General features: G+C 43.1%; 1 protein-coding gene and 1 long non-coding RNA gene across 2 annotated transcripts in view; one reads left to right on the forward strand and one right to left on the reverse strand.

The window, feature by feature from the left end:
• The window catches only part of SRGAP2 (SLIT-ROBO Rho GTPase activating protein 2), a 532,947-nt gene that overhangs the window by 362,595 nt on the left and 149,523 nt on the right, over positions 1–20,829 (reverse strand). The gene's annotated exons all lie outside the window — the stretch shown is intronic.
• On the forward strand, positions 11,563–12,158 carry LOC144753687 (uncharacterized). The gene is made up of 3 exons (XR_013594480.1): positions 11,563–11,716; positions 11,824–11,850; positions 12,035–12,158. It is a non-coding gene; the product is annotated as an uncharacterized LOC144753687 (long non-coding RNA).

Here is a 20,829-nt window from a genome sequence, read left to right on the forward strand (position 1 = left end):
TAGCTACTACGCAAAAGTTGAACTGTACCTCTGCTGTTTTATGAGAAGGTTGGTTTATTCCTGAACACTTAACTTTTTTGCAGCCCTTTTGCTATCCACACTGATGACTTCATCTCTTCATAAACATTTATGCCGCTTCTATGTTTTTTTATTGAACCAGCTGTAGCATCTGTAATGGCACTGCCCTGCACTGGTCATAAGTGATTATCAGTAGCAAACAGAAGAGATTTCTGGTTCTAGTCACAAGGTCGCTTAGAATATAGTCTACGAGGGTCTATGCAGTGCACTGTAAGGGCATCATGATTGTGCTGCTCACCATATCTGGGGAATGTAATCTTTTCTTGCGGTTCAGGTTCGTTCGGACCAGCCTTAATCTGGATTTTTTTCAAGGTTTTATTTTTTAACATGGAATAACTTATTGTACCGCCATATTACACGAAGGAAAGCATTTTCAGTGAACAGATATTGAAACGTGTGTTCCATGCGCCATTAAAATAACTGGAGCGTGCAAGAGTGCGCACTGGGGCACATGTGTGTGCCATATGTCAGGAACGACGTACAGGATGTGCAACTGCCTATGGTAGGACATCACATTCCGCTAACCTAATTGGGGCCATCAGGAAAGGTTGTGAAAGAATGGGGGAGAAAGGAGAACGACCGACACGCACACACACACGAGGTTAAAGGAATGACAGTATGTGGGTTTGTCTTTAAAGAGTGCTTGAATTAGATACAGGAAACAACATTTAACTAACTGCATTCGCCTCTCCAGTCTCGTGAGCGGCCAAACCGGAAGCAGGCGGATAAAATCTACCCCTTAAAATAAGGATAAAATGGAGTTGAAATGATGTTAAATCCGATACGTTTGTTCGAACGTCATTAAAAAAAAGCATAACTGGGGAGTTATCTGGAACATTCTTTATAATCTGCAGCGACCTCTCTTACTTTGTTTTTTTATCAAATGTTACATTTTTGTATCTAATGAAGGACTTTGCCACACACTGATATCCACGGAAGTAGTGATATTTCAGAGGACTTTTTTGAAAGTGGGCTGAGGGGTTAAAGTTCACATACAATTCCGGTCAAAGACGGAGGTCTTCAGTCCGACGCAGTTTGGGAGGCCAGTCAAGTTCCTAGTGGGTGGCAGTCGCCTGCACAACCATACCACCAGCAGGGGGAGCCCAGTCTCCTAGAGGCAGCCTCTATGTCACTCAATAGTATAGACGTCACTTCTTTAGCGTAGCTCATCCTCGCCTTCAGTGAATTCAGCTTTACACTCTTAACCAACATAAAATATAAAGGGTGTCCTGCTTCCGGCAAATCTGCATCCCACGCCCAAAGCCTGCTGACTCTTGCATTCAATGAGAAGGCCTACTCGAACGCCTGACTGCAGCCTTCCTAGGCAATTAGTAGGTCCCCAGGCAAAGGGATTTCTCTTAGGTAAACTGTACACATGCTGCATGCATCACTTGTAATGCTTTAAGACTTGACACTCCTTCATACTTTTTAAACAAAGCTAACTGGATCCGGAGGGAATGAAATCTCTATCCCAAATACACACAAGTAGTCCTGTGGGGAAAACAAATGTTCCCCTTACTTTACAGGAAAAATCATGTCTATAGGAGACTACCTCCCACTCAAATTGTAACTCAACAGATTGGCCCATTCCAAAACCAAGGGCACTTAGGATTATGCCTCTCCTTTACCAAGTCCCAAAGATTCTCAAACCAGACATTATGCCGAGGCTCTACCATATATCGTTTTAAGAGCCAGCTTCATCGAATTTAACAAACCTTGTAAGACTTGTTCAAATCCTCACTCTCCCCAAAAACTTTTCAGCCAAAATAGCACCCATTCAAAAAAAAAACACTGGCCAAACCTACACATTCATTTTTGATCTAAACATACCCTGCTTTGTCCTGAAATATGTAGTGTAATTGAAGTTCCTGTGTCAACATAGAACATCTTCAAGCAGGAGCTCAATCTGGTCGGCTGCAGCAGTGAAATAGACACTCTCAAATTGCTGGACTGGACCGCACACTCCACATCAGTGATGAAATAATTAAATGGTAGCATTCTAAACAATTCATCAATAAAAGACCTCCCTCAAACACCTGAGCATAGCATGGGTTTGCAAGACAAGTACTAAACTGGTTCTCATTGCAACTACCAAACCATCATCACATGATAACGCTGGGAAGGGGGAGGTTTCTGGCTTATGTAAATCTTTGCACCTACACTTTTCAACCTTTATCTACAGCCGCTCAGTACATTATAAAGGGGGAAGGTGTCTCCCATCAAAACACAGATGACGCACAACTCAAACAGTTCTCCAATCAGTGACATACGATTCCTCCAGCGTTGCTTGACTACGTTGCAAAACTGGATGTCTAAGAACTTTCTGAAGTGAACTCATAAAAAAATCTGAATTCTTAATCATCACACCAAAGCACAATGCTGAATGTAAACCATCCTTCAATCATGAATTAAAGCTGTATGTTTTTTTTCCCGTCCTACTCGTTCACAATAAAATCTCTGCCTTCACTCTTGACTCTACCGCATCACTAGTCAGCGTATGTATAACCTAGCTAAGGTGGTCACGCATTACCTTCATGAACTTAAAAGGTCAAACAATTCCTTACCATTTCTCACCTAAAACTGTAGCCCATGCCCTCAGCATTTTGCTCTGGATGTTGGTAAAAGTTTATTTGCAGGAATATCTCAATAGCGTCACACCACTGACAGAAGTCCTCTACTCCACCACAAGACTTCATTGACAACAAAAAAATTGACCGCATCCTTCCTGTCTTATGAAAACTGCAGTAACTACCTCCTTAGGTCAAACTTTAATTAAAGATGGTGGCGACTCCCTAGTAACCATGAACTCACTTGTCTTTAAATACAATTCTTCAGTATAGTTTAATGTAATTTAACGATATGCTATTGTAAATGGTTCCCGACTAATGTATGTTCAATACACAGACCACTAATACCATTCTGGTCCAGCAGCACTATAGGGAGCCATTAATTTACACGTTTTAGGAGCCACCTCGCTAAAATACTGACAACTGATTTTAGAAGGTGTTAAAGCATGGCACTTCACCCCTGAGCAGAAATAAACGCGTGACCTGTATGAGCTAGTAAATTGTTGATAATAATTGAGCAGCAAATAGTGAACGTATATATGAGTGAGACTCCCATAACACACACATAGCGCCAAAGCAATGGAATTCTGTACAGTAGCTAAATATACAAGATACGCAGGGGGAGACAGGTGGGACCAAGAAGAAAGTGTAGACGGTGGTTTCCAAGTATACAGAAGAGGGGCATACATGAGAAGGCAGAATTAGCAGAAAGGTGCAAGGAGAGGAGAAGGGACACGAGGTACTCGCTGGAGTGTTTAGCAGTGAACACTGCAATTCAATACTTTAATTGTTGTAGAACCAATGTCACATTTAGTGCTGCCAGATACCTCCATGTACAGGGAATAACGTGTATCGGTTCCAGAGCTTTTCTTCTGCAAATCAGCCCTCGTTATTAAGCATGTTGCTGCAAATGGGTCAAAGGAAGCAAAGAGGCTGCAATTTGCAGAATGCACAGATCTGTATGAAACCCCAGGACTAGAAAAACTGGTTAGCAAGTTTGGATATATTTCTTATTCCTAGAAGAATACTGCAACTTATATACTTTATCTGTGCCAAGTTTTATTTTTACATGAAACACACATTGATACAGGATGTGGGAAATTCAAGGTAATTTTACTTGCTTTTTGGCTTTCAAAGGAAGACATTCTGTTTTGCAACAAAGAACGTTCAACATTTTCATGAACTTACTTGGAGAGAATGGATTACATGCAATAAATATTTGCAGACAAGAGCTTGTTGCAAATCCTAAACTCCATTCACACAAATGGACAATGGAAGCTGACCAAATTGCAATGCATGCACCAGTCCAAAGCCCCTTATTTGACTATAGCTCCAAAAAAGATTTGGGATATGAATGCTGCAAGCACTAGTCATATAACCAAATTTAATTACCTATTTTACCTTTTTGCACTCCAGAAAAGTGCATACCAGAATGCCATTATCTTAACAGCAATATCGATTTTAATCGTTTAAAGCACAACCAGTTGCCAAGTTGCACAGCTGTATTAGCCAAATCATCAAAGGTATTTTAATGCGTTTTATTACTCACACGTAAAACTTATTCTGCTGGGATTCTCAACTGAGGACTTCCTTTGCGGAAATGAGTCTATATTAGATATCGGATATAAATTGATTAAGCAAACTTTGATTTTAGAAGTGGTTGACAAAATTGCCAGCGCAAGTCATTAGCTTGATAAAACAACTAATAAACAAACACATTTCGTTAGTAGGGGCTGCATAACACATATCTCTGGCAGTATTTCTTGAAAGTGGCAGGATCAATTTTCACCATTCCATCAAAGGCACCAGATCACGGGTGAACTCTCAAGTGCTTTGAGCATCTGTTGAAAATGAGTTTCTCTACTTTTATAAACATCCTCAAACAATTCAACGGTGGGGTGCAGTGAAAAATAATCCAGATCTCTGAAATACTTTATCCACACAAACTGCGGCTAGGAGAACATTAATTGATCAAATTCATCCAGTACAAAATGTCCTAAAAGATTTTTAGAAAAGGCACAATGTTACAGCAGTGTGTGACAGACTACAAAGTTTGCAATATATTCAGAAATAACTGGTGCTGTCTACAATGCAGAAAAAGAGTAGTCTCAAAAGTATCAGTTAAGGACCTTTTTTGTAAAATCCCATGGCACTCCAGAAAGCCCTGTAACACCTTAAATAAACCATTGTGCCAGGATGACGTTTTGATAGCTAATTAACGGTTTTTGTATAGCACTAGGACGTGACCTATTAAAGAAAGCCCTACAGCACCCTTTAAATGAAAGAAGGGCTAACTCCTCTCATAACTTGTTGGCAGCGAAACAAACAGTTTTGACTCGGTGGGGTCAGCAGTCAGCCCCTCTGAAAATACATGGCTGAACGAGGTGTGGCGGCTACTTGGCACGTAGAGCTCAAAACCCGTCCAGAGCAAGGAAAGAATGAATTAAGTAAAATAGAAAAAATGATGGGCCTATTTCTAGGCTATTTCTTTAAAGACTGGAAATGATTTGCTTGCCCCAAAAGAATCAAAGACCTACAAATCCTAGATAAATCTCAATTGCCACAGTACTGAGGAACTGCACAGGCCCCTGCCAATAAAAAGACCTCCAGTTCAGAGTCTGATGGAGTGGCACAGTGTCCTTCTGGAACATCATACAACCACCAAACTGCTGAGTGGCCCAGTGGCTGGGGTCCATATTTTTAAGACACAGCGTCTGCGCCAATTGTAAGCGTACCTTTTGTTTCCAAACAGTTACTTAAAGAAAATAACAGGGACTGAGAAGGATAACGTTGTATAGCAAGTACAACATAATAGTTCCGTACCACTAACCATTGTTTTCACTAACATTGCTTCTTACGGGCTCTCGTTTTGTACATTTTAGCCAGCTTCTGTGAATCGGACGTTAAAACCATGCTGTACATTAGAATGGCGTTACATTTGAGTCCAGAATTTTGCTGCTGCTTCAAACTTCTATTTGTTTGCACTGGGTTAACTGCACTTTAGATAGTTAAAGGACTCTCCTCTCTCCTTGGATGACTACTGTGCACTGCACCAGGTTTTCAAAGCATTGGACCATGTATACACAATAGCTTGGAAAGGGCCATAGGTCATAGTTTCCAACTAGTCATTGACTACATCTCGATTCATTCTATAGACACCCACTTTACAGATGAACCCAAATACACTTGAACACTTTCATTCAAACATATCTAGGTCACTCTTCACCATTTATGGAGCGCACCTCAGTGGGTCATTGCAGAAAATAAGACGATGTTCAGTTTTGAACAGTTTCACTTTTTGGTCACATATGCCTCCACGCCCCTCACTGAATCAAAGAGACAGCACACATGAATAATAATGCAAACACACAATACACACAGTCAAACACACTCCACTGTTCTACACAGACTACGTACATTCAGACACTAGCAACCCTAACTGAATGCAACACACTGCACCACACGGAACATATGCAAGGGGCTTTAAAGTGGGATCCACTTTCTGATTGGGACCCAATGCAAATCTGCCAAATGAGCTGAGTTGGGATGTTTGGGAATGTGCAACCGTAAACATGCTGCCATGTTCTCTATTACTTGGAGTAGCCTTAATAAGGTCAGAGAAAGGCCCAAGTACAGAAAGTTACTCTTGTACAGATGCGAAGTGATAATGGTCTGGCTGACGGATTTTTCAGTGGAAGACAGAAGAGCCAATAATATTTTTAACCTAATAATTCTCATCAGACCAAAGCAGCAAGCATCAGGGGGCCAGATCTACGAAATTCTGTTTTCGTATTTCCTAAATTGCGAGTCCTAAGAAATCGCGATTTAGGAAATGCAAAATGGAATGGCCAAAAATAGAGATTTCATAATAGCGATTCCTACTTTGTAGGAATCGCTATTAGGAAATGCTGTTTATGAAATGTGAAACTACTTGTTCCTATGGGCCCTAGGCCAATAGGTACGAGTGGTTTAGAATTTCAAAATGTACGATTTCCTAATAGGAAAACCATGGGTGCCTATGGGCCAAAGGTCCACCCAGAGGCACCCTAAAAAAAAGTGGTACACATGCAAAGCGTACAAATGCCCTAGGGGCAAGTGAGTGCTTTATAGCACTCTAAAAACACATGTTGGGGTGCTTTTTTCAAATTGCACATTGTTACCATCGACTTGGAGTCGATAATAATTGCATTTCTTAAATGCCCATTTCTCATTTAGGAAATGCTTTGTACATGTGTTTAGGAAATCGCAAATAGGAAATCCCCATGTGCGATTTCCTATTTAGGGAATCACAAAATACAATTTCTACTGGGTAGAAATCACAATTTGCGACTCCCTATCTGCCTTTGTACATATGGAAAGACAATTTAGCATTCCTTAACAGACCGAAATTGAGATTCAGTCCATTAAAAAATACTAACTCCTTTCATACACCTGGCCGCTGGTTCTTTGTACGATGATCCATGGTCAAGTTGGTCGACCCGGACTCCCAGATTCTTTACAACAAGATTGAGTTCAGACAAGGGCCCAACATGCCTAGCCACACAAGAGAAAACCAGCGGTAGGACTGACGACCCACCCTCATAACTTCAGTCTTTCGTCCACTTAGTTTTAAACAAGTGTTGCCAATTAGCAGCACTTAAAAAAAAAAAAAGATAAATCACAACACTATACTGTAAATCAAACCGCACTAAATGAACACACAAAAAAAATAATAAAGGTAAAACAAAAGAATTATAACTCAAAACATCACAGAACCGTGGCAAAAAGAATACTAAAATAAATGGGACAGAACAAAGAAAATTGTAAATAAGGAAACAATGCAGGACTTTGGACAGAACAATTTAAAGTCATACAGCAAACCCAAATAACCATCAGAAAATAAATTCCAAACAGAACACTTAACATAAATACACATGCACCGACACACAGCAGTCCAACATGAAAAAATGCATACGATTTCACACGCCATAATAGATCACAAAGCGCTACAAAACAAAAAGAAAATAAGCATTTACAATGCAATAGGTCTCGCAGCATTAAAGTTTGAGCTATTGGCATTGTATATTACAATGTGTTGCATTAATTTGTTATCAAACTCTGAATTGTTTTATAAAGATTGAGTGCAAACTGTCAAATGTTGCTGAATAGTAAGCAACGTTGTGAATAATATTGTTTGCTAGTCATCCTTGGGTACCAGAGTACTTCACTTGAGGCAGAGGTATTATCTTTAGACTACAGGTGCCGGTGCCGCTTGAGCTAGAAACAGGGCCAGCCACTCACTACTCTGCACTCACTACTCTGCACTCACTACTCACTACTCTGCACTCACTACTCTGCACTCACTACTCACTACTCTGCACTCACTACTCTGCACTCACTACTCACTACTCTGCACTCACTACTCTGCACTCACTACTCTGCACTCACTACTCACTACTCTGCACTCACTACTCTGCACTCACTACTCACTACTCTGCACTCACTACTCTGCACTCACTACTCACTACTCTGCACTCACTACTCTGCACTCACTACTCTGCACTCACTACTCTGCACTCACTACTCTGCACTCACTACTCTGCACTCACTACTCTGCACTCACTACTCTGCACTCACTACTCTGCACTCACTACTCTGCACTCACTACTCTGCACTCACTACTCTGCACTCACTACTCTGCACTCACTACTCTGCACTCACTACTCTGCACTCACTACTCTCCACTCACTACTCTCCACTCACTACTCTCCACTCACTACTCTCCACTCACTACTCTCCACTCACTACTCTCCACTCACTACTCCACTCACTACTCCACTCACTACTCCACTCACTACTCCACTCACTACTCTACTCACATAGTGATGTTGTGGTGCCCCTGAGTGATGCTGTGAAGGTGCTGAGTGATGCTGTGGTGATGCGATAGAGTGTAATTATGTGGCGTGTAACTATGTGGCACTGAGTGGTATTTGGAGTGTATGTTGCATTGAGTGCAGTGTAATTATGTGGTGTGTAATTACCGCCTAGGGGAAGTTTACACATGGGCAGACATCTATGCACAGAAACGAAGAAACAAGCCGTATAACTCGAATACAGATACATCATCGACGGAGAGTGACACCACTCAAAAATCTCGTAGACCACCACCAAGTCGAACCACCCAAGAGAAAACGACCATGGAAGAACCCACCACAAGCAAGCCCAGTGAACCGAATCCTTTTTTAGAACAGGGCCAAGCCCAAAAAGGAGACCCAGGAGAAGTATCAGAAAGGGACAAAGAAAGAGACCCACCGACAACACGAAGCACATCGGCCAACATCAAGGAGAAAGAGAAAACGAAGAAAAAGAATCAACCTCAGAGCAACTAGTGATTAACATCAGTGGTAAAAATTTCAATCCACACGAGTTACAAATACTACAAAGGGGGATGTCCTTTGTTCCCACCACCAGCACAGATAACCTGGAACTAGAGGTGAGCTTATTCAAATTCATGAGGAAACTCAGGTTGAGACACTTTTTCGACAATATAGTACCTGAACGACCACATACTGAACAAGACCAACTATTAGGCTTACGACCTCAAAGCTCCTTTCAAGCTCCTATGAGCCATAAAACATTAGATTTATTTGAAAATCTAGTACGACAAGACCTACAGAAGTTGAAACACACTAAACCCAAACAAAGAAATATAACACAGAAAGACTTGGATACACTACACAGAATGGCTAACGACGACAGCATAATTTTCACCAAAGCTGATAAAGGGGGAGCCATCGTTATTATGAACACTGAGATGTACAATTCAAAAGTTATGGAACATATTTCAGACACCCAAACTTACATAAGTCTGAATCAAAACCCGACGTTGGAATATTCAATAACACTCAAAAACATCATTGATGAAGCTTACAGAAAAGGCATAATCACGGACAGAACAAAACAGTTCTTAACAACATTGAACCCTAAAAGTCCAACATTAAGGATGGTTCCCAAAATTCACAAAAACACCTATGATCCTCCGATGCGACCAATAGTATCTACTATAGGTAGCCTCCATGAACCCATTGGCCAACTCATTGATAAATACCTGCAAAAATTAGTACAATCCATGCAAACGTATATCAAGGACACTACGCAATTTTTACACAAACTGCAAAGAATACCAGTGAATGAAACGGACAAACTAATCTTATGTACAGCTGATGTACGCAGCTTGTATACGAGTATACCTCATGATATGGGCATAGAGGCCTTGGAGAATGCCCTCTTGAACTCTGATCTTGACATAGATCTTCAAACATTTCTCATGGAATTGATGCAATTCATTCTCTACCATAGCTACTTCAAAGTTGATCAAACGTGGTACCAGCAGTTAACGGGCATGGCAATGGGCAATTCGGCGGCACCCGTATATGCAAATATATTCATGCAATGGTATGAACAACAACATATTTTGTCTAAACCAGAATGGACAGATAATCTCAAAATGATAGTAAGGTACATAGATGACCTCTTTCTCATTTGGACCAACACCAAGGAAGCTCTAAACACTCAATTGAAGGCATTCAATGACATCGATGAAAGGATTCAATTAACATGGGACATATCAGACACTGAGGTTAACTTTCTAGATGTCAATATCACAATTTCCCCGGAAGGATTCAAAACAGATCTATACACAAAACCAACTGATAGAAATAACATGCTCCTATACACAAGTTTCCATGAGCCAAACCTAATCAAGAACTTACCATTCTCACAAATGGCCAGGGTCAAACGAATCAGTTCGGACGAACAAACACTGAAAATCAGACTTGAACAAATGACCAAAAAATTCACCTCGAGAGGATACCCACCAACTCTAGTGGAAGAAAGTAGAAACAGAATTGAGAATATGGACAGATCCAAACTTCTAACTCCGAAAGAAAAATCTGAGCAAACACGGATTGTAGCTGTCTCTAAATATTCGACCGCTAGCAAAAAATACAAACAATCCATACTGAAACACTGGTCGATCCTGAACATGGAACCGGACTTTAAACAATCTTTCAGCTCCACACCTATCTTTGCATTTACTAGAGCTAAGAATTTGGGGGAAATCCTCCGGAATAAACTTCCGAACATCACCACATACTCTGGAACTAAACCTTGTTATAATTGTGGTAGTTGTAACAGCATTATCAGAGGCAACGAAATATGTCATCCCACACAGGGTTACCCCATCAAATTGAAAGTAAATGGTACCTGTGAATCGTCTAACCTGATATATGGAATTAGATGCCCATGTGGGAAAATGTACGTGGGCAAAACGGAGCGACGGATCAAGACACGCTTAATTGAGCACAAATCTAACATCCGTTTGAAGAACACCAAATCAGCGCTATCAGCACATTTTGTAGAAGCGCAACACAATGCTTCCCAAATCAAGTACACCATTCTTGAGATTGTCCAAAAAATAGAAGGCAGAGACAATACAAAATTTCTACTCAGAAGAGAGAATTACTGGATTTATAAATTGTTTACCCAGAAACCAATGGGCCTTAATGAACGAATCGAATTTGCGTTTTATCTTTAAAACTTTTGCTCTGCAGATTGCTGCTTGTGTATACTGTTGTAAGTTCCATTACATCTGACACATGTACACACATATCCCTTTCGATATCACCAATCCCAGCCATCCCCTTTAGCACAAACACTTAATATGTTGACCTTGGAACCAGGACTCCATAAGTTCGGGGCTCCTATGAACGTTTATTCGATAGTTTTTTATTCTTTATATTTTTCAACAGTTTTATTATTCTTTTTGACTATGCATTATATACATCACGGCAACGTTTTTTCCCCGGTGAATGCCAAACTCGATTGGCACAAAATTGGACACACAAGTGCCCGACCTGAGAGCTATACGCGATAGTCTTTTTTCACTGGCCAGTAACACGTGATACCCCACATGACCGCCTTGTTTTTCAAAATAAGGAAAGCGCGGACTGACCCATTGGCAGCCGTCGCTATGTTGAACCGCTACGGCGAGACGAACAACGAACAGTAAACTGGATGTACCCTTGCACCAGGTTAGTTTTGATGAGAAAGACGCGGTCTCTCTGACTCGCGAGAACACGCTCCGCAATTGTTTTATCTTCAGGCCATAACCTAACAAGCACCCTCCCTATTCTTTTAGATTCGACACTTACATGAAGAAAGGCATGTAAGTAACCGTGTTTTTTTACCCCTGCACGCATATAAAACCCCTTGCCCGTACACCAACTTCACGTGATTACACTGCATGTTTGACTTGTCTGCACTATTTTGCGTTGCACCTTTATAATGGAGATGTAATTCGCTTATGTTTTTTGAATGTAGTAAATGTTACCTCATTTTCGTTTTCACAGTGTCCATTTCCCTGATGAAGGGCATGACCTCATAATGCCCGAAATGCATTGGATATCATATTGTTGAATGACATTGCCTGTATTTCGAATATGTCAAGTGGTGAAAAGATGAAGAAAAAATAACGAAACATGAAAATAACCAATTAAAAAAGCTTTTGTTGACAAATAACAAACCAACAGAATGGAAATCTTTTCTTTCTAGAAAGATAATCTTACAGTGTGCCCAACAAAGGGATGACCCTAGAGATCCTCTAGGTTCACATTATAGTGTGTAATTATGTGGCACTGAGTGGTCTTTGGAGTGTATGTTGCATAGAGTGCAGTGTAATTATGTGGCGTGTAGTGGCACTGAGTGGTATTTGGAGTGTATGTCGCATTGAGTGCAGTGTAATTATGCGGCGTTTAATTATGTGGCACTGAATGGTATTTGGAGTGTATGTCGCATTGAGTGCAGTGTAATTGTATGGCGTGTAATTATGTGGCACTGAGTGGTATTGTGTGGAGTGTGTGTTGCATTCAGTAGAGTGTAATTATGTGCTGTGTAATTATGTGGCACTGAGTGGTATTTGGAGTGTATGTTGCATTGAGTGCGAGAAGCAGGCAGAGTGGGAGCTTGGAGAGTGGAGTGAGGGTGGGGGAGGGACAGTGAGGGCTGACGCGAGTGCGCCAGCGCAGTGGGGAGTGCTGGAGGGCGAGTGTGTTGCACTGAGGGTTGTAGTGAGTTCAGGAGTGGGAGTGTGTTCCAGTGAGGGATTTAGTGAGTGCTGGAGGGTGTGTGTGCTGCAGTGAGAGTTGTAGTGAGTTCTGGAGTGGGTAAGTGAGTGCTGGAGTGAGAGGGCGATGCAGTGAGGATGGTAGTGAGTATTGGAGGGTAAGTGAGTCGCGGTATGGGTGTGACTGGGGCCTGACGTTACTACGATCGGTTTCACTGGCGCTGTGTTACACTGAGCAAAGTGCAGCAGAGCACAAGTGAATGCTGCTGATTTTGGGGTTCATTTATTTATTTCATGTGATTTTCTATAGCGTGAAGATTACCCGAAGGTATCAGAGTGCTTTATAAAAGAACCAGTTGCGATACATAAGGATTTAGGATTACATGAGTTACATAAAAGATAGAAACAGGAAAAAAATTGCAAATGTTCAGGTCTGGCGCTCAGGCCCGTAAAGACGCCTGTAACGCACAGAACATGTGTGTACAGTGCATGTTTTGCATTCCGCACACACGTGGCGTTGTTGGCTATATGTACATTCTGGCGTGCAGAGTATTGGGTACACGAGGGGTAGTCACTGCTATAAAGCAACGGAGCTTCGCAGGCGTGGAGGACAGGTGGATGACACGCCATGCACACACTGCCGCAAAGACTGTATACAAGTGACAGAAACTGTACTGCTGTGTTCGCCTATGTGTGACGGCGTCAGACCATTTCTGTGCACACAGTACTCAGCGCCAGAGGCTCGCTGGGCCGCGCCTTGAGCACACGCGATGCGGCGTGAGCTCGAATAGCCCAGGATGCCACCAGTATCCCTCGGGTACCATATACTTTGTGGCACAGTACTGGGCCTTGCATGGCGTACGTACTCACCACCACAGTTTACCATAGGCTCGCTGGGCAGGGCGTTGTGCACACTCTGGGTGAGGTGAGATAAAATACGATAAGATGTATGCTGTATCTCTCGTGGTCCACTATAGACGGAACCAGCGCTTATTTTGTAAAAATAATATGTGCCAAGACTCTCTGTTCTGCCAAAAATAGTAACAACACAACTACTAACCAATTACGAATTACTAGTAACTAATTCGGACTATTTCAGGCCCCCACAGCTATAAGAATGGCTTGGGCGGCAGGTCATAGTCATTTCTAATGTATATTGAATTGATAATGAACTAAATTAGACTGATTGTGCCACAAGCGCCGGTGTTGACAATTAGTGGCTCCTGTTCAAATTAAGCACAGGACGGAACCCAGCAGTGCACACGTACTCACCGCGAGAGACTCGCCGCGCTGTGTTGTGCACACGCGATGCCAGGTGAGCCAGGATGCGCACAAGATGTTGACGATACTCAACATTGCACTCACTGCCAGAGTTTGAGTCCCATGCGCCTAAGGTTTGGGGTGAGGGATGTCACGCGGGTCCTCAAGGGAGGGAGGTGCACTGGGTCTTTTGGTGCACACCATGGCACTGCACGATTCCATGCGCACGGATACCCGGTGCCAGACACTTCCCAGGTCGTGCTGACCTGTGTCACAAACGTGTGGCCTTCGGTGCTGGAAGAGGCAAACAGTGTCCAAGTGCAGGGTATATGTTGTGGCACAGGGTGCCTTGGTACCCACCAGCGCAGCGTGCCTAGGGCTTTGTAGAGCTTAGCGCTGCACTTGCGTAGCAGGAGTGCAGGTTACATATGTGCAGTCCAGGAATATCGGCCTGCACAGGGTGGTACATTGAAGGTACACAAAGGAAACATCGGGTTCAACTTCAGTACAATACTCACAGTGCTAGGTGCTAATGGTGTTGTGCATACATGGTGCATGCAGTACAGACTGGGGTACAGCACAGTACTCCCCGCCAGAGGTTACCATGGGTTCGAAGAACTTGGCGCTGTGCACCTGAAGTGAGTGCTAGGCGTGCACATGGTGGTGCATACCAGGTGCACACGTGGTGCTGGGTGTGCACTGGGCACTACATACAGTAAACACTGGGGGTCAGTACTCGCCGCCAGGGCTTGCACAGTACTCACGCAGAGCTGGGCACTGTGCATGTGACATGAGTGCTACATGTTCACGAGTGGCGTATACAAGGTGCATAGAGTGCACATTAGGGTGCAGTACGCACCGCCAGAGCTTGCCCAGGGGCTTGCTGAGGTCGGCGTTGTGAACATGTGGTGGTAGGAGCTCACAGGTGACCTATACAAGGAACGTAAAGTAAACACTGGGGGTCGGTACAGCACAGTACGCACCGTCAGAGCGTGTAAAGGGCTTGCTGAGCTCTGCGCTGTGCACACGTGGTGCAGATGCTCAAGGGGTCCTTCATATACACTACGTACAGTAAATACTGAAGTGCAGTACTATGACAGAGTTTGCTCGGCACTGTGCACGCGTGGCGCTGGAGGCTCACACTGACCACGGGGGTGCACACAAAGTAAATACAGCAAACACGGGGTACAGTACCCACCGCCAGAGCTTACGCACGGTGGTGCAGAGCTCGGCGCTGTGCACAAGTGGTGCTGCACACAAGGTACACACGTAGACATGGGGTACAGCACTCATTACCGGAACTCGTTCGGGCTCGCTGTACTCGGCGCTGTGCACAAGTGGTGCTGCATGCACGGTACATACATTACAGTAGACATGGGGTACAGTACTCGCTGTGAAGACACGGGGCTGCATACAATGACTAATCGCCGTAATACAAGCACTCCTCCCCTCCTTACAGAAGCGCCGTTTAATGAGCCGCGCTTCCCAAGCAATTCACTCGGCTGTAACTACCGACCCAGGGCAGCCGGAGAGGCTGTGTGGGCGGAGAGCGGCAGAGCAGTGCACAATACACTCCTGAAAGAACATTAGTACATCGAGCGCCTCGTGCCAAATTGTGCATTTCTTAACTAGGGGAGGCGGAAAAGCAAAAAGACTGCGAGTTGTTCGGTGATTGATTGATTCGAGCCCTGTTCACAGTAACAGCGTGTTCCTGTTATCTTTATTTAAGCGCTAAGCGTGCCTTCTGTTCTACAATGCTGTGCTCAACTGCCAACGATTTGTTTATTTCTAATGCTGAGGTCGTCACTGTAGTTTGAATATATGTACATCCAAAGCAGCATACGCAGCAGCATTACAGAAGCCTAAGGCGAGGTAAGAAGAACTGCAAGCAACAACAGCACCTACTTCCGGTTTGGCCGGCAATGCTTCCGGGTCGCCGCAGGCAGCGCGGCGGCCCGCCCTGCACGGGGAAGGGAGGCAGCTTTCGAGGAGGACAGCACCTGGCCGCGAGCGCGTTCTCGTGCGCGTGACCTTAACAAATCGCCGCGCGCGGCCAGTGCTGTCCTCCTGGAACGCTGACACGCTCACTATAGGTCTTTGGCGAGAGCGAGCTTCGCTCGCTTCTAGCCGAGACCTAAAAAATACATTGCTTATTTGAGTCCACCCACACTGCACTGCCATAAAGTTTCAACTTCTGACGTTGCAGAATATACTTTCTTAAAAGGTTAATTGAAGCTGGTTGTAATATGCAACGGAAAGGGCATATTCAAAATTCATACGACTGTGGTAATGTTCACTTTGGGATCATATGCAGCCAGCCCTGAAAAGTCTAACCTAACTTCAGACTACATCTTCAATACAACGCAAGACACTCTGCATCACTCCTCCGCAATCTGGCACACGGGCCCGCTGCTTGAAGTTTCGATTCAAGCAGCTCTGCCCGCCTTGGGTACTCAGATCAAGTTAGGCTAACCTTTAAAGAACTTCCATTGTCTCATAACTCAAGACTAGAGAAAAGTGCATCAGAGTCATAATTTCAGACTTTTTGGAGCCCTCGTTTACCGCAATCAAACCACTTCACCTTCAGGAAGATGCTGAAGGCACACCTTTTCCAGCAGCACATCCCAAAGAGAATGCCACCCCAATATATTGATTTAACCCCTTCCCTAATCCGGTCCTCAACTCTCTGCCCGTTTCTAAGATGCAGGACCTTCTTAAGCATTCATTTCCGGTTACCTGATGTAGGCCCAAAATAAAAATAAAAAATGCAATCAATTTCAATAAAAATAAAAACACTGCCAAGGATGAGAGCAAGTGCCACAGGGCAACGTAGGTGCAGATATTGGACAGGCGGTCCTAAGTCTGCATTAAAAACGTGATGTCTCTTTCTTTAGTGAAACATGTTTTATTACTTACATTTAAGAGTTTTTGTTCCATGTACAAAAACCGCTCTTCATTCATCCATCCATTTCCGGGTCGGGTCTGGCTTTAATGGCATTTGCATGACTCAAATTAACAGACTCACATCTGAAACTGCTTCCTGGTGGGATAAAAAAAAGAAACTGACCGCTCCACCACTTCCTGCTCTCGAAAAATAAGAAAACTGCGACTCTTCAAAATGAAACATGTACACATGATGTTTGCAGACTGAACAGTTTTTTGTGTGTATTTTTTATGACCGATTGATGTGATCTTGTACTAGAGCACATGGGGCTAGTATGTATTTTACAAATGCCTACAACATTGTTGGGAGTTATTTATATACACCATCTTAATGTAATGTATTTCGTACAAAGTGTGGCGATCTTGTGAGGGATAGAGCGGTTCGACCCATCTTCCTCAGGGCTATATTACAAGGATGTAATGTGAAAGGAAGGCGTGAGACTTGTACAGCCTTTCCAGAATAGATTTCAAGACAGCAACGTGTTTATTAATCACTCACAAGCCTAATGGGTACTGTAATATTCCAATGATTACGCAGTCAACCACGCAACCTACAGTCATGTACGCTTCAGAATTATGCATGGCTGCCCTACACGGCATCCAAGCGCTAGAGAACCGACCACAGAAACAGTGCAACAGACTAATAGACCAGCCACTAAAACAGCCGCATCTTCAGTGGTTTCCTGAAGCTTACCTCATTCGGATCAGGCGCCGATAGTATGGTAAAGAGTTTCAGAGTTTGGTGGCCAAGTATCTAAAGGAATCGCCATCATGTCTAGTTCTTCTGATTCTGGGGACAAAGGACAGTCTTACATTAGAGGACCGGAGTGGCCTAGATGAAGCATGAGGCTGAAAGAGAGGTCACAAGTAAATGGGGCTGTTTTGGAAAACGCGCAAAAGGCAAAGCAAAGGGCTTTAAATTGAATCCCTTTTTCTGATTGGAGGCCATGTGAATCTGTCAAATGGGCAGAGTTGGGATGATATTTGAGATCGTGTAACCATAAACGTGTCACAATGTTCTGTATTACTTGGAGCAGCCTTAATAAGGCCCAAGCATAGAACGTCCTGATGTGAAGTGACAATGGCCTGGACGACGGATGTTTTAGTGGAAGGCAGAAGAGCCCATAACATTTTCAAAACAATATTCTGAACAGACCAAAACCGCAAGCATCAGGTTCTTTGTATAATGAGCCACGGTCAAGTTGTGGTCAACCCAGACTCCCAGATTCTTTACAACAAGATTGGGGGTCGAAAAAGGGTCCAAGAAGTCCAGCCACACAATCGAAGACCAGAGGTGGGGCTGATTATCCATCCTCATAACTTCAGTATTTAATCCATTTAGTTTTAAACAATGGAGACCCATCCAGTCTGCCAAGGCTGATAGATTTCATAGCGTAAGGTCTAATACCCCAACGGGTGAACAAGTCTACGGGGCATTCTGGAGCTTTCTGTAAAGGGGGCTTTCCTTTACAAGGAAATAAACTCTTCCCAGTCGATAAACCTCTTTCCTAAAAACCCCTTGGTTATCAGATTAGGCTCTCTTGTACCCATGGCAGCACCCTGGTTTCTAGATTTTCACAAGTGAGCTTTCATGATCAGTTAAGGCTGGAGACGCCAGGAAAACCTTTCTGTGAAATACTCACAAAAGGTATGCCTTTATAAGTGTTCATAAAAGTTTGATTGGCCACTTCATGTGATATCAATGCCTTTCCATTTTGCTCTCCAGCACATACGTACTCATGGGAAAAAGTCCACCAAGGGGGATGACTTTCTACAAGAGGATGTGGAATTGTTGTCCATAAAATTCCATAAAACCTTTTTTCTATCAATCAGGGCTTAAATTTTACAAATGAAAATGTCACATCTTGCTCAGTAAAGGTATTCTTGAATGCATAACACGTTTTGCGAGTGAAGCCTAGAGTCACCAATTGCATCTACTACATGTCGACCTACTGCACATTCTGCTTTCTTACAAATATCTCATCCACTGCATGGTGCGTGTTACAGTATTCACTATGAGTACTGCTTATTATATGTCTGGAACTTTAGGTCTGCTGCACTTCGGATATTCACTGCATCTTCTAATTTACAAGGCTTATTGTGTATATTGCTTGCTAAAGTCAAACACATTGTGTCTATTCATATTACACATTATAGCATTTTCCGTATTTATTGCAGATTACAGTTTCACACTGTCCTTTGTGTACTATATATATATACACAAATATAGTCCATGACGCTTCAAGCTATAGTCCATGAAACTTTGCATCTACCGTTATTATAGCATTTACAGCTTCTACACGACATTATACTTACTGTATTTATTGTTTACTAGTTTATGACACGTTGCGTCTTATGCATATTACACTCTGGTGCGCATATTCCATCTATTGCATATTATAGCCTATGGTTTCTTATTGCACATTTTACTCCATCTGTTGCAGCTACAGCGTGTTATGATCGATGGCAGTTGCAGCATCTTTCGAACAGTACAGTTCAAGACACTCATTGCATTTTTTCCTTATTATACTTGAATACACTTCATGTATTGCGTATTGCACAACAGTCTTTTTAATCTTAATCCTTTCGTGCAAGGCAAATGTATGAAAAATTAAACATAGCATGGAACTAATTAAAGCATTAATAAACAGATGCCGAAATGGAGTGCTCTCTGCCAAGATGGAGCAGACAAACAGTTGGCAAGGAAGAAGAGGATTGGCTGCCCTGGTGGTGTGAAGGGCAGAACAAACCAGTTCACACAGTCTGTGCCGTAGCAACTAGTAGAACCACAATCTGCCAGCCCTCCCGTGAAACTGGGGTGTGCAGCACACCGTCTGGAAGCTTCAAAAAACCCAAGGCAGTGATCTTGGAAACGCAGATCCTCCTCTGACGGTTCGTAGTATGCTAAGATATGCTGAGCATGGTATTTTACTAAAAGGGTTCTATTGTCCAAAATAGAACCAAAACTCAAGTATAGAATTCATCCCAGTGTATACAGATGCAGTCATTTGTATCCGTTCTTGGAAGAAAATGGCTGTCTGTGCCTAAGTAATGTGTTCAGAACATGATGGGGCGAGCAGAAACGTAGCTTCGGAAGAGGGGGGGTGTTTGGGGTTTTACACCCCCCTAATCAATGTGTTTTGTGATAAATAGTTGGGTGCAGGTGATTTCAGTCTGTACCTTGAGATGTCTGTCACATTTCACTAGGAATATTTACACACAAAAACGAACACACGCTCTCTCCCTCCGTTTTAAAAGTCCTTAAAAATAATTATTTTTTTTAACAAAATATTGTGCTGTCTTTCTTAGTACTCCTACCAATCCGCATTCCTCTCTCTTTCCACTGCCTCTTCGGCCCTCTCATACACTCAGCTTGTCCTAAAATGTATTTAAACTAGGCCTGGGTGGAGTTTGCGGAATTCCGCTATGCAGAACACCGCATAAAAACTCAATGGAGTTCCGCAAGTGGCAGCGTGCAGCACAAACTGCTGTTTGTGCTGCAGATTTTACTGCCGCTTGAGAAGAAATTCTACCCGAGCGGCAGCTCGCACTCGCCAACTTATTGTTGGCGAGCAGGAAAAAAAAACGGCTGCACAACGCTGAGCGAAGTTTTCTGCACTTCGCAAGCTCAGTGGAGCTAAGGGTGCAAAGAAAGCCGCAAACAGAGCGGAGTTCACCGCCCAGGCCCAATTTAAACATTATATGTCAGCCCGATTGTTGGAAAATCTGAAGCTCACACACCCTCAATCCTACTACGCCCTGGGGACGAATGGCCACATACGGGTACGGTTTCCTGAGGTACCGAATAAACTCAACTGCTAAATGTAAAAGGTGGTCACAACACCAATCATCTCCATTCCACTTATCCATCCTTTGAAT

This window comes from Lissotriton helveticus, chromosome 5_1, assembly GCF_964261635.1.
Source record: "Lissotriton helveticus chromosome 5_1, aLisHel1.1, whole genome shotgun sequence".
Classification (NCBI taxonomy): Eukaryota; Metazoa; Chordata; class Amphibia; order Caudata; family Salamandridae; genus Lissotriton; species Lissotriton helveticus.